The following is a 14,155-nucleotide window of genomic DNA, read 5'->3' as shown; positions in this document are numbered from 1 at the left end:
ATATACAATTCACTACGCATGCACAATTTGCATTCCTGGGTTTGACACGTGGCGATGATGATCAATCTACTTGCGTTATTTATAGTTTACTGGCAGATACCTGGCACCTGTACCCAGTAAAATTTATTACCGAATATACTGAAAATATGAAAACTTAACAACTTTTCTTCAAGTAATGTTATATACTAGTCGTGATATTTTAATGAATATAAACTAATAATTTAAAAAAATACTGTATTTTCGAACTTCTCTTGTTTCGTGAATCGCGGTTGACGGTCCCTTTAAAGGGGTATTGCATTATGTTTTACACACGGTAATGGGTTTTATCCCATCAATTAAGTTATTCATTTCTATCTATAAAAACCGAGGTGTGGACGTCAAACCTAAATTTCGCGCAATACGGGTTAAATTCTCAAGCGTAAATGTAAACTTTGATATCACTTAATCACAATATGCGGGTTATCTTTAAACCGTTACTACTATCCTCGTATGTAGCACATCTATAGCTCTACTGTTTGTTTATTTGAGGTTTTACGTCGTTTTCAACAACTCTTCAGTTATATCGCGGCGACAGTTCAGTTATCCATGATGCCTTGGTTGCAAACCAGTACTAGGCTAGGGAAAAGAACGAAACGACACGTCATGAGACGGCGAAGGCTACTATTCCATCTGTCCGTATCCGCATCCGCATCCGCATATCCGCATCCGCAAAAAATAGAACAAGTTGAAATGCACTGCGCTTATTTCATTCACCCGCATTCACATATCCGCACGCGCAAAAGGCGTCAGCAACAGAACGCTCAAGTGAGCATTCTAATGCGGATGCGAACAAGATATAGACGGCATTAAGCACGATGAGGGAAGCTGTCATCTCAAAAATCAACTAAAAAACTGATCGAAGTCGTGGAAAATTACCCGGAATTATATAACCAACGCAGTCCTGCATATCGGGACTCTGATTTCACATTAAATGTTTGGAAAAGCATAGCCAAGAAACTAGAAAAAGATGTTTCAGGTATTTACCATTTGTATTCTTTTACAAACAGAATGATGATTTGTACCTTATATCTACTTAAATTCATGCTTGTCCTTCATAATAATAATCTTAATTATACTTTTCAGTTTTATCCATAATATAAAAGAAAGATACGTTTGACATATGCGGATAAATGGAATATAGCGTCCGTATTATGATTTTGCGGATACGGACGCGGATACGGATGCAGATACGGATGCGAATAGACGGAATACTAGCCGATGGCGGGAACAGAACCCTGGAGCCCGCACATGGGGGAAAATGGGGTCAGCTGACCCCCCCCCCCCCTCCCCTGGAAAATCGGTAAGCGAAAAAGATAGTTGAATAAGGAATTATCTAAACGTGTACAATTATGATCCCTGAATTCATCAATTTGGGTCAGAATGACTCCTGGTTAGTTTCACACGAACATCAACACCCATTTACATGTAAACAAATCATGGATGCGGTTATTGCACAATTTATTTACTCTCAAAATATTGTTTTAAACATGATTCATTCGTGCGAAATCGAGGGGAGGAGTCAATCAATTAGCATTTATTCAGTCCCTGAATAGGAAGAGAAGGCGACGTGGGTCTCTGCCAAATTGCTCGATGATTTTTTGAATGAACATATTCTTGTCTGTGTTGATCCGATCCCTGTGAACGCTCATCATGAATAATCCTGAGAGCCTGTCGTCGGACATGGTGGATCTTAGCGATGTTTTTACTCGTTTCATCGTGCTAAATAACCTTTCTACCGTACAAGTGGTGGCGGGCAGGGTTAGTAATATAATCATCGCCTCACGCACGGCTGGAAACAAATCCGTTTTTTTTTACCATGTCAACAAAATATGACTCATTCTGTTTGATGGATTCCTTCTTGTTCATGTCGTACCATGACATTGCGTGTTGTTCAAAATTATCGATCCGATAAAATTCGTCGATGGTTCGGACTGTATTTTTATGGTCTGATCGATCAACTTTTTATGTGGTTCGGATGGAGTTAATGTAACATGAACGCATGCATATAAGATTATGAAAATCGGCTTCCTAGAGACCGGTTCAGCGAGTCGATGTAACTCATATAAATTTTGCGTCGATAGTATTCTTCACTGGTTCCGCCAACATTTGCTCGGTGTACTTGACGGCCACGTTGCCGTGGTATTGTCATTGTAAAACCAATATCTACGGCTGTTTTTAATGCCGGACCGAATATATCTTTCGCGAAATCCGCATTTGTCTCGGTTATCTGTGAACATTGATGATCGACGTGATTTTTGACACCAATCATGTCTAATTGAAAAGCCTGAAGTCCTTGCGTGATGGACTCTTAAATAAACGAATATTTGGCTATTATGCGGAGCGTTATCACAAATGTCGCCGTCCCTCTTGCCTTCCATAGCTGATATGCGGTCTGTCGTCCTTTTGTATTATGTTCGCTTTGCGCTAAATATTCTAACTGACGGCGTATTTCGATGAAATGATTAGCGAAGATTCGTATGCTTTTATATTTTGCAGTCCACCTTGTAACGCCTAACAATATTGTGTTCGGAACTAGCCGACTTCTCTAAGGGCTCTCTCTGAAATACTTAATGATTGCTTTCACAGTTCCTATGGTATTACGTAAATCAGAAACTGTATTTGGATCATTTACAACAAGATTAGTACAGTGAGCCGAACAATATACAAACATTGCGAGAGGATAATCTGGTTTAATATGGGCTAATACACAATGTTCTTTTCCAACCATAGTCGAACATCCATCGTATTCTCGGCCACGTAGCTTGTTCAAGTTCAGACCCTACTTCTTGCACTGTGTTACGATTGACCCTGCACTAGTGTCTGCGTCAATTTCATTAAGTTCATTCGTCATAAGGACGTATTTAATTCATCATCTACCAAATTTAAAACATTCATATTGTTTTCTAGAAACTGCATGATAACGTAGGTACCTTCATGGAACTCCATGGAAAGAAATCCCCACTGTTAGCATCGTAAGTATATGAAAACATCTTCGAGAAAATGACTAATACACAGGTCCCGTCCTGAAACGGGGCTCTCCGACTCTTATCACGACTTTCCTATCACATTAGTTATTGTAGGTTAAACATAATTAATGTCTTCAGATGATGAGTGATGACTAATGATAATGCTATATGAGAAAAGTCACTATGATCAAAGGAGAGAGAACATATGTATAACCCACTCCAATACAGTAAATTTAGCAATTCCAAATCCTAACTTGTAACCTTCCAGGTATACTTTATGAAGCACCATTATCTGGCCTTATTCTTAAAATTGTCTACGACTCCGGTGGCAAAGGGGGAGAAACCCCCCTTGACTCCCACCGAATCATTCCTGCGGACGCCCATGCCAGCGCCATAACCACTCAGCAATGGAGGATACTACATATGTAGCAAAATTCTTAAGAAGCCGTTGTGGTAAAGGGTGACAATACTTAAAACATGCAATTTCATTCTTTGTCACATTATTTTTCCCAGCTTCATGATTTTAAAGCCACACACCTTATTTAGCATAGTAAATTTAAGAATTAATAAGAAACATATTTTATATATGACAGTTAGAAAATATCTGGTGGTTGCAAGGTAGTAATCCGTCTTTTTTGCGATTAACACCTTAAAAATAATCGCGTTTGTCGAAACGGACGTATACGTCAAGAAATCCTACTTTCGGTTTTAAAAGCGGTACCCTTTGAAAAATAATAAATTATTTGCTAACTAGTATATAGATTTAATTTTATCTAAGCCAATTATAATACATCTGGTGGTAACAAGGTAGAAATCCGTCTTTTATGAGCTTTAAAACTTAAAAATAATCACGTTTTTCGAAATTGACGCACACATGTATAAGTATGGAAATCCTACTTTCGGTTTTAAAATCCGTTTGAAAACTAATAAATAACTTGCTAACTAGGCTATCGATTTAACGACAATTTTGCACACTTACAAATTACATCCATATGTATTAATTAACGTGTATTTCATTTCAAGGTGTGTGGTTTTAAATTATAATTCTCCATTATCTATCGGTGTCCTCTGCTGGTCCTTTCAATTTGAAAGGGTCAGAGTATCCCCAAAAGATAATGTATGAAACATTTCTGTACAGTCTCGAAGTTGATAATTGTCTGAAGAGTTTGCCTGTTTATACTACTTTCTAATGAAAGGAACTACTGTTAATGTCAAAGGTATTCGTGAAAAAAAGTAGAAATAAAACCAATAAAATAATAATATATTTCTTTCAATACAATTAAATTCTATGAGACAACCATTTATATACTCAGAAACAAAGCGTTTGCTGTATGAATACACATGAAAGCAGTTCAGCCATTAACATTTTGGGATTATTACTGAGTTTACCTTTTGAATCGAACAGTTATCAGGATGTATTTTAAATTAAACTAATATACTATTATTTGTATTGGCGTTTTGCTTATTTAACTGAATGTGCTTTATGCGTATGTCAATATTCTTCCAAAAGGCAGTAACTCTTAAGTGTTGCTTTCTTCTATAAGTTTCTTCTCAATTATTCAAAACCTTTCAATTTAGGTCTCGTGTCCCTTTTTAAGGGTGATTTTGGGGTATATTCTTAGCTACTTTTCTAAAGATATAGACACGCAGTATCTATAAAGTTACTTGATTATTCTAGCTGCTTATTTCAACTACAAAATCAGACCATTACTGGTCAAATCTGAGCATTGACTAAGTATCTATCTAGGTTCGAGCTAAGGTCGAAAAATACAAAACTTAGCTGGTAAAATAACTGTTTCTATTAGTTTGATCCAGCTTTATACCCCCTAATCGACTAGTATATTAGCTGTTGTTCACATATGGTGTAGGTACTTACACTAGGTATGTGTTCTGGGCCAAAAGACAGTCCCATGCCACTCGGTCTTTGCACAAATCATCGTGTTTAGGTTCGACACCCTTCAATTTAGACTTTCCCTTATAAGTGATTTTGTAGTAAACTCTAAGCCACTTTTCTCAGGATGTAGACAACCCAAATCTAGTGGACTACATTCGTACCCTTGCTATATATCACAGCTACAAAATAATACCAACGCTGGTCCGATCCGAACATCGGCTAAGGAAATACTGGGGATCGAGCCTAGGTCGAAAAAAAAAACAATTTAGTTCGGGAAATTTCCCTTTTTTATGCTGCTTTTGGGGTATATTCTTCGCTACATTTCTCAAGATATAGACACGCATTACCAATAAAGCTACTTGATTATTCTAGCTGTATTTCTCAACTACAAAATCATACCATTACTGGTCAAATCTGAGCATCGGCTAAGACCCTATCAAGGCTCGAGCTAAGGTCGAAAAACACAAAACTTAGCTGGTAAAATTACCGTTCCTATTAGTTCGATCCATGATTAAACCCCCATAAACGACTAGTATATTAGCTGTGTTTCAAACATGGTGTAGGTACTTACACCAGCCTGCAAACTCATATTGGAATGTGAAAAGCAAGCCATTTTTATCGGGTTCCTTTATTGATGGCAGCGGGTACTGAAACAACTATCCGTTCATTCTAAAACAAAACATGCTATGAAATTTTTTAACAAAAGATTAAGTTGTATGATTTCTATTTCATTCCAAATAAGCACAAAAGCGCGAAAAAAGACGCACACACAAACCCATGTAACAAAAGCACAACAACTCGCACTGATGTACAGCATACGCAAGCGCGATCACTTTCGTAGACGGTTTCATTAAACGCATTTTAGAATTAGTTTCTAAGCTCAGATAAACACATACAAACGAGTTTTTAATAAATAAATTGTATAGAAATAAAACGTGTAAAAACGGGAACTATTTAATCGGTAGTGAATGATATTGGTGGAAGTTGAGTACAGACTATTTTGTTTTTAAATTTGTTTTCATTGCAGGTGGGAAGAAAACGCATAAATAAACATTTTATGTATCAGAAAGGTGACAAACATTTTAATATTTGCCTGTTAGTGTGTTCATGCTTTTCTAGATATGTATTTTTTTACTAAGGTGTATTAATGGAAAAAATCTTAAGAAGAAATTATTTTTACGAAGATACAAGTTGTGCTGATTTGGTCCTGCTTATATGCTAGTCACTAGTCACATAGCCATCTTAACATTATAATTGTATCATCGACAGACACAGCACTGTTATGTATTGTTCTTGTCTCAAAGACACTACGTCTGTGATCAGCAAATCCAATTATTTGCTTTCCAAAAATTGTTTTTGTGTAACATAATTACAACAAAAGAATGAAGAGTAGTGCATGTTCTACACAGCATGATAGAGCAAACGTTTTCACTAAAAAATATAATTTTAATATATGTCAAAATAAAAGATGAATAATACACTCGCGAAAGATAAAAACTTATTTGCCTGTACAAAGTCAAAATCCACATAAACACGACCCACACGAAAATAAAGCACATATATTAGCCCGATTGTATGACAGCCCAACATTATACATAATAGTTTGATGAGCATGTTTACAAGCATGTCTTAAAAGAAGAGCACGATATCCTAACCGTGTTGGTAGATTGTTCTTGTGGAGGTCCAACCTACAGGAAATTTTGCATATACGCTTGCAAATATTGTTCTCGGAAAACTTCATTTTTTCATCATTCGTCGATAGGAAAACAACATATTTGAAGGTAAGTACTTATTTTATTCGATGGCATGTCTGAAACATTAAGTATATAACTAATCATACCCATTCCGTTACTGCCGGTTGCTTTCTTTACATGTATGCAAAAGGATGTGTTATGTTTACTCATAATAAATTATAAAAGAGCATAAGAAGTTAGAAGCAGTGAAGCATTTGAAAGCCTAAAAACATAATACGTAAGATAAAGTGAGCAAAAACGTCTTCAGGGAAACACTTTTAGTATTCGTAAATTATGCGAACACACGATAGACTTAATACTTATATACCTCTGTTTGCTTTAAGCTAACAGTTTGATTCCGTACAGATACAACCTTGCATGCTTTGAAAATCGTTCACAATATGTTGTTTAAATCTCTCTTATTCATAATGTGATATATTCAATGTGTTTTAAAACACTTAACAATTAGGTAACCTTTTGTTTGAAGCAAATAGTTTCATGGTATTAGGGACGTGGTATCAAGGCATGAAAAGGATTAAGTATTTGAGCATGATTTTTTCTTTAAAATTAAACGAAAATACAACAATCACGATACAATATACCTTTCAAATGATATCCATTTACTCTGTTTAAACAGTGTTTATGTTTGTATTAGATCGATACGCCTATGTTTTATGTTATTAAACAGGTAAACACACAACATATATTGTGCTCATTTGAGTTAATAATGATATTTTTGCTCGTGGTAATTATGCTATCATAATAACGGGAAATTCGCACTAATGGTTTTTCGATCACTCAATGTTAAATAAATTACATAATCGGTGTATTTCAACTGATATATTCTCGAAAAACAGAATCAATTATATATGTAATTCATCAATCATTAAAACTGTTAAAACGATCAATATTTGACAGCACAAATAAATAAATACCTTGTCATTGACTCGATTAGTGGAAAACGTATTAAATGCAGTCAACAATCTGTATCTGTGTGCCTCACTAACCCTATACACAATTTAACTCAGCCTGTATAGAGTTTCAAATCGTCCAAGAAAAGAATTGTGGGCTATTATTTCTTATTGATCATTGAATATAGATTTTATTCAATTCAACGGTGAAAGAACCGTCAAGAAAAGTAAACCAACCTTGCACAAACAATTTTATTAAATAGTGTTTAACAGTTCGATTTTTATAATAAATTTTTGTTACTGGTGCATCAATGTAATCTTAAACACGTATGTATTTTGATATACTTTTTTCTAGGTTGATAATTACTTTCGTAGTAAGGCAATTGCATGCATAATGATTTTATATATATTTCACGATTCCATGCAACAGAGAAACGATCGTTGACATTGTGCACAGAAATAGGTATTCACGCGGATAACAATGTGTATGTGCGTTCTTATTAAACCGTAATTATAATAAAGGGATAGCTAATTTGCATACATAAAGCCATTTCAACTAGAACCGTAGTCAAAGAATATCGTTGTCATTAACTTGTATTAAGATTTAAGAAATGCATTATCAGTATAAATTATACTAAAATTCAACGATTTAAACTCACATGCACGGTTGTTTCAGAACACCGGGTGATAACAACAGTTCAGTCAGTCCAGAACTCGAACGTAATACCTCTCGCTTTCAAGGCGAGTGCTCTACTGATCTTGCTTACCGAGTCTCTTACACAGCTAATCACAAACCCCGCTTAAGTTCGAAACAATGGCATCTAAATGAGCATCGTTCGTAGTTTTCATCGAATCGGAGTTGCAGGAAACAGTGTAGACCTGGGCTCGAGAACATACACGAACATACACACGTTCCATTGGCAGTTGCTTGATTTACGGATTCATGTTGAAGGCATTATCGTCGGGCGTTGAAAAGTGTGCTGCCATATGTCAATGTACCGAACTTCTGCGGAATTAATGATCAGCTTCATAAGTGATTCGGTTGGCTCACTTGGTAAAGTACTCGCCGTGCATGTAATAGAATTATAATTAATTACATAATTTAATACTTTATTTAAATTTACATGATAACCGAGCAAAAAATATTCCCAATCCATAGGAGCCAAACGTTTTGTTTCGATATTGTTTTGTGTTCCAATGTTCACATTTTAATAATAAATGCTTTTCTAACAGCTAATACAAACTATCAACATAACTCATATAATTTAAGTTTAAAAGTTGCATTTTCTTTTAATCATTTTATTTAATGTATCGCATAATTTCAAAATATAAGGTTATTCATACAATAAACACATTAGATTCAAAATAATAAGATGTATTACAAATGACATGAACTGTCTATATATATTTACCGAAAATATAATAACCAAAGCCAAACTTGTATATTTGTGTGTTTGACTTTTACTTCGTGTTTTTGCATTGTATTCAATATGTGTTTACACTGATGTTACCAAGATACTACTACGTATAACTGAAAAATAGATATGCATATTACATATGTATTTGCCATCTGTCGATTTCTGACCAACGAAACGGCAAGGTGTTACAAACATTGAATGTCTTTTATATATACCATTACATTCAAATAATCGATTTCGTTATTTCTTGGACATTGTTTGGTCCGGACACAATAACGGAAAATGCATTTGTCACATATTCGATTAAGATACGCGTCATTTACATATCATTGTTATTAATCAATTTATTTACATTTAGGATTTGTTGTTGGTGTTGTGTTTGTTTCTACATAAATGAAGCATTGCATCTATTTAGAGCAGCTAGAGGCCAAAACAAATTCATTACTTGTTCGAATGATTATGGCCACACACATGTTTAAAGAATAAATACAAATAAAAAAACACACCATTTTTTAGAAGTGAAAGATACAATGCTGAAAAATAAAGCTATGGTTTGTTCCTATTAACTGAACATTTATGTTTAACACGTCTTAAACTGTATATCTTGCCAATAATGAACTGTGCAATGGTATGATCCATCGAGTGTTTTCGATAAAATTGTGTATGTATTGTCCTCGGTGGTAGTGAAAAGGTCATAAACCGGACGGACTCGTATGACTTGAAGGAATGAACAAACAATATTGTTGATTGAAAACGGGCATTTATTATAAAATGACATACAGTAGATAAAAATGGAACAGATTTTTTCCAGAAAGGCATAATGGGTGGTAAAAACACGCATTACCACGTCACAGTCTAGAAGGAACAAAGGGCCACAATGGCCAAGACCAAATTTGATTGGTCAAAAGAGCACATGTGACCCCACACTGAGGTTATATACAAGTAATTAAATATAAGGCTTGAACAAATATTATGGTAACAGACAATTAACAAAAAAATCTTTTATGTGTGCATAAAATATTATTTATGTATTCTCCTCGGTGGTAGTGAAAAGGTCATAGACCGAACGGACTCGTATGACTTGAAGGAATCAACAAGCACAATGTTGTTGATTGAAAACGGGCATTTATTATAAAATGCCATACAGAAGATACCAAAAGAACAGATTCTTTCAAGAAAGACATAATGGGTTGTAAAAACACGCCACACAGGGGACCGGAACGGGAATCCCGCCGCCCATGAAAATTCGTCGTAACTATTCAAAAAGTATAAGCCCAGTCTGAACTAAAAATTAAATTAGACAAAAAATAAATAAATATACAAGATATTTAGAGCTGGCCCGAATTGATTAAGATTAATCATTCTTAAAATGGCAGACTAAATGTAATTTAAACAGCCAGAACTTGAAGTCAGGCACAAATGCTAAAACGATATTTGAATACTTATCTGAAATGAATCAGTATGACTGAAACAGTGCAGCGACAATTGCATCTCGGCTATTGTGGAAGACGTGTAGCTGGCCCCGAGGTGAGTGGATACAACCATCATGACAAAGTGACTGACGATATGCGCTAATAACGCTCTGGGCGCCGCCATCTTGGAAACCTATTACGGTAGACTGCGTAATGAACGTCGCAAAGTTCTCTGCACACGGCACTAATAAGCATGTGCACTCGTACAACGGCCCTTTAAATTATTAAAAATATAACACGGAATAACACCATTGGTGTAAGTCTTCGTACAACGAAAGATAATCCTTCACATAAACGGAATGAGACGGCGTCATATCGTATTAACAGTTATCCTTGAAAGTATCGCTTTAGAGCGTAATTGTTAATTTTGACCACACTGGATTACCACGTCACAGTCTAGAAGGAACAAAGGGCCACAATGGCCAAGACCAAATTTGATTGGTCAAAAGAGCACATGTGACCCCACACTGAGGTTATATACAAGTAATTAAATATAAGGCTTGAACAAATATAATGGTCACAGACAATTAAACAATTAAGAAGGCGTACAATGACATAAAATCGTTTATGTATTGTCCTCTGTGGTAATGAAAAGGTCATAGACCGGACGGACTCGTATGACTTGAAGGAATGAACAAACACCATATTGTTGATTGAAAAAGGGCATTTATTATAAAATGTCATAAAGTAGATAAAAATAAGAACATATTCTTTCCAGAAAGGCATAATGGGTGGTAAAAACACGCCATACAAACAAGTGTAAAAGATATTCATGAAATCACATTTGTATTCCATGCAAAACTTCATGCCCTGGTAAAATCTGTAGTATTATACCGTAAATATTAAATGATCCAATACTAAAAATAACAATCAATAAAAGAACCACTCACGATAAAGACAATACCTTGAAGATAACTACGGATTTTACCATATATTATTCACTAGAATGGCAGCCGCCCTCGAACAACTCCCATTATTTCAGGAAGAAACGTGTGGCACGTAGCAATACACTTGTGTCCATTCTTCAGAATATAGGAAATACGGCCTTTATCCGAGCATGCTCGAAACATAAACCAGAAAATGTATAGAATTTACATATTGATGTGGGCGGTAAAAACACGCCCCAAAAAAGTATAAAAGAAACATCTTTGATGCGTAGAACAGTAAAATAATATAAAAATGTGTTTCACAGACACGTAAAAACATACATAGTACGGGAGTCAAACCCTTATTGCGGAGAAGGGGCGGAGGAGAGTTGTTAATTTTGACCACGCTGGATTACCTAGTCACAGTCTAAAAGAACAAAGGGCCACAATGGGCAAGACCGAAATCGATTGGTCAAAAGAGCCCATGTGACCACACACTGAGGTTACACACAAGTAATTAAATATTAGGTTTGAACAAGTATAATGGTAACCGAAAATTAACAATTAAGAAGGCGTACAACGGCATTAAATCTTTTATGTGTGCATAAAATATTATTTATGTATTGTCCTCTGTGGTAATGAAAAGGTCATAGACCGGACGGACTCGTATGACTTGAAGGAATGAACAAACACCATATTTTTGATTGAAAAAGGGCATTTATTATAAAATGCCATAAAGTAGATAAAAACAAGAACAGCTTCTTTCCAGAAAGGCATAATGGGTGGTAAAAAAAAGCCACAAAGGGGACCGGAAAGGGAACCCCGCCGCCCATGGAGTACGGGAGAGGACCGCAATTCAAAAAGGGGGTAGCTGCCCCTGAATTGATGAAAAAGAAGCCTTACGATAGGGCAGGTAATGTGAAAATTAAGGACAGATAAACATTATAAGCTTTGATTTTAAAGAGGCCTTATTGATTATTAACAAAACATAGAACAGAGTGAAATTTATTAATTGAAAACAATAGGATTGGTCTTAAACAATCACTCAGAATAAGCATAACTTTAATACAAGTGTATGCTCTAAAAGATAAACACTGCTGGGGAAAAAAATCAGTGTTTAAAAGAACTGCACAATATAATTGTCAACAAAAGTGACAAAGACAGACTATAAGTAAATCATTGGAGCTGCGACCTTAAGTGGTCAGACAAAAAACAACAACAACAAAAATAAATATTTGTATCAAGTAAAAGCACTAGTAAAAAAGGTGAATGACTACCTGCAGCCTTAAACTGTCCGAAAACATAACTTGTACAGCAAAACAACAAAAGTAAAATAAGAAAATGCACCCGTAAAGGAGTAAGCAATCATGTAGTAAAAAATATGTATCTGCGGCCTCAAACTGTCATACAACATTGGAGACATAACCAACAAATACTGGCCTTAATAACCAGCCTTGTTAATAGGTGAAACAATTACCTGCAGCCTTAAACTGTCAGGTAGACATAAATTGTACAGCAAAGCAACACAAGTAAACTAAGACAATCTACCGGTAAAAGAGTAGGCAATAAATAATGTAGTAAAACACCGGATAACACCGAATCTGCGGCCCCTAACCGTCAGATAACATAGGAGATATAAGCAACAGATACTGGCCTTAAAAACCAGCCTTGTTTATAGGTGAAAAATTACCTGCAGCCTTTAACTGTCAGGTAAACATAATTTGTACCGCAAAGCAACACAAGTAAACTAAGACAATGTACAGGTAAAAGAGTAGACAATAAATAATATAGAAGAACACCGGATAACACCGGATCTGCGGCCCTTAACCGCCAGACAACATAGGAGATATCCACAACAGATATTGGCCTTAAAAACCAGCCTTGTTTACAGGGGAAAAATTACCTGCAGCCTTAAACTGTCAGGTAAACATAAAATGTAAAGCAAAGCAACAAAAGTAAAATAAAATAATAATAAAAAAATTACCGGTAAAAAAGTAGGCAATAATATAGTAAAACAATGGATCTGCGGCCATAAACCGTCAGACAACATTGGAGATATATACAACAGATATTGCCTAAATAACAGGCCTTTGTTACAGGTGAAAAATTATATGCAGCCTTAAACTGTTCAGTAACCATAAGGTGAACAGAAAAGCAACTAGCATAAAGTAAGAAAATGTATTGGTAAAAGAATAAAAAATAATCTGTTAAAACAATGGAGCTGTGCCTTAAACCAACAAGATAACCAAGGTGATATATACAATAGATATTGGCATTAAGACTTTAAGTACAGGTACCCGTTAAGAGGTGAAAGTAAACAAGCAGCTTAAATCTGTAAGGTAAACCTTAATTGTACCAGAGCCTGACAAAGCAACAAACTAAAATGTAGTGGTAAAGTAGTAAGGTATCATGTACCCAGTAGTTAAACAATGTAGGTGCTGCCCTTAACCATTAGACAACATATGCCAAATATATAACAAATAAAGGCCTTAATAAAGGGTATTGATAAAAGTTGGAAGACAGCCTGCAGCCTTCCCCTATCAGGTAAACATAGATTGTACAGCAAAACAACAAAAGTAAAATAAGAAAATGTAGACATACAGGAGTATCAATCATAAAGTAAAACAATGGAACTGCAGTCTTAAACTATCAGACAACATATGAGATAAAAGAAGACAAATAATGGCCTTAATAACATACCTTGGTAATAGGTGAAAGATTACTTGCAGCCTTAAACTGTCAGGTAAACATAAAATGTCAAGCAACACAACAAAAGTAAAATAATATTTGTAACCCATAAACAGAGAAAGCAATAATGTACAGTGTAGTACAACAATGGAGCTGTGGCTTGAAACC

This window comes from Dreissena polymorpha, chromosome 8, assembly GCF_020536995.1.
Source record: "Dreissena polymorpha isolate Duluth1 chromosome 8, UMN_Dpol_1.0, whole genome shotgun sequence".
Taxonomy (NCBI): domain Eukaryota; kingdom Metazoa; phylum Mollusca; class Bivalvia; order Myida; family Dreissenidae; genus Dreissena; species Dreissena polymorpha.
Note: the sequence above shows the minus strand (reverse complement) of the source record.